The following is a 2,426-nucleotide window of genomic DNA, read 5'->3' as shown; positions in this document are numbered from 1 at the left end:
GAAGTAAATCTTTTTACATTCTCATTTGCAGCCCCCTTTCAATGTTTTTTAAGTATAGCTTTGTAATCTCTTTCTAAGCTGCAGCCAATTCCACGCCCTCTATATTCAATATTTATTTGCAGATGGCCACTTTTTTATGCCTTATAGTTATGTTCATGTGGCGCACTAAATCTCTGTTCTCGATTCCTGTAATCATGACAGTATATAGAAAAGGAAATTCTTCCATATCAACATATGCACCTGAAACAGTATTTAAACCTAACAAGAAAGTAACATATCAGCCCTTTTCGAATTACTCTGGTGTGTAATATATAATATGAAATTATTCTTTGTAAAAAAAGCCAATAAGTAACCTTTATCTGAAGTGTAATCCAATAATCTGTTACTCGTTGCTATCAGAGCGTTGTATAGCCAAAGGTCACCGATCGTCATATGGAGTTAGGAGTGATAGAAATTACTATCTCTGAAAGAGGGTGGGTGGGGTTGGAGTTACTATTAGGGATGCCTTACGCAGTCAACGTTTTTATATACTTTCTTTATTATTTACCCAGAAAGAGAGATGGAGATGGAAAAAGGAAGGTCAAAGGAATCCGGGTCACTCAAGGAAATAAGCGACAAATGTAGAAAATGAATGGCTTGTCTTCTAAGCACAAACATCTTGGGTGAATAAAAGTGTTTGTCAGAATCACAATAATGCTGAAAATATGGAAGAGTGCTAACGGACTGATATCGGCCATCTTCTCTATATATGGTTGATAATAGCAGATGTGTAATTTTATTTCCAATAAAATGACCCTGATCCAGGTCTAGCCATGAGAGCTAGATTGCCTGCAATATTCAACAAGAGAATATCCATAGATCATGTTTTTATATTTTTTTTTTCTCACGAATCCCACATCCATATAGGACGTCACCTGACCAGTTTTGATTCAGCTGAAATAGAAAAAGATAGATGAAATGTCGTCCAAAACGAAATAAAAGACATCACGATAAATGGATTTGTTAGTTCGACTATAAAACACTTCCCCATTTTTATCCATTTAGATGTTTTGGATTAATCTACTCTTGGATCGTGATTGGTTTTTCACAGTATGGTTGCGATTCTTGTTGTTATAAGTGTTTTTTTTTTTTACTATTTTGTTTTTTCTATTACTGGTAATCTTCTATTATTAAGAATGAAACACAGTGATCAGTAATGTTGTACTGATGACTCATTTTTGCCAAGGCTCAACGATATAAATTACAGAAGTTAAAAGTTTCAAATCTTGCTGTAATGCTATGATGAATAAATGTTAGTATTATTTTAGGATTAACACCAATCAACTGAGGGTGGTATGATCAATATTTCATAGGTAAACCATTTTAATCGTAGAATCATTGATATTCGTTACAATTAAAGTCTGTGGAAAAAAACATTTTTGAAACATCCGTAAAACCTGATATATAACATTCTATGAACCTTTCCATTTTTTAGTGTTCTCTCATTGCTATATAAGTTGGAACGTATGTCCAAAACCAGTAGTATGATATGTTTTCATTAAAAAAAAAAATCTCTTTATTCGAATGAATTATGGAAATTTTAAGGGGGTAAACTAAATTTTTACAAGCTTCAGTAACATATAATCAATAAATTTATATTCCTATATATATTATACAATATTTATTTATTTATTGAGAGAGAGAGAGAGAGAGAGAGAGAGAGAGAGAGAGAGAGAGAGAGAGAGAGAGAGAGAGAGAGAGAGAGAGACATATATATACATTTATATATATATATATATATATATATATATATATATATATATATATATATATATATATATATATATATATATATATATATATATATATATATATATATATGTATATGTCCTAATCCTTGTACGAATACATGTGTTGTACGTCAAGGTAAATTAACTCTATAATAATGAGAATTTCACAAAACCTATCACTTTGCATGTTCTTTTAGCAAGATTGCATTTTGATAGAGAGGGGTAGGTAGTTGCCTTTGTGCGCTCAAGTAGACAAAGCTCCTACTTAAGAGAGTGTCGATTATACAGTTTACTTACGAATCTTTTATGATAAAGTGAAAAAATCCCATGTTTTGATGTTTCATTATCCTTTAGCAAGAGACATATTGGTGTCAGGTGTAAAATACGTCTGTTTTTGTATGCTGTGAGCGAAGTTACCCTTTGAGCAGGTAAAATAAAAGTTCAAGATGCCTAGATACACAAGACTAACATAGTAGACGCTGCTTTTGCAGATGAGAAAGAAGGAGCTGTTGGATATAGCGTTCCTGACGAAGAATATATACAGGAAATTAGAACGCAATAATTGGAAAAATAAGTTAAATAACATACAACAGTTAATGAACATATTCTTGGTTGAATGAGAAGAAGAGCAGCTTGAAACCACAGCATATCCGACGT

Source organism: Palaemon carinicauda, chromosome 2 (genome assembly GCF_036898095.1).
Source record: "Palaemon carinicauda isolate YSFRI2023 chromosome 2, ASM3689809v2, whole genome shotgun sequence".
NCBI classification, from domain to species: Eukaryota; Metazoa; Arthropoda; class Malacostraca; order Decapoda; family Palaemonidae; genus Palaemon; species Palaemon carinicauda.
This window is presented reverse-complemented; position numbering follows the sequence as displayed.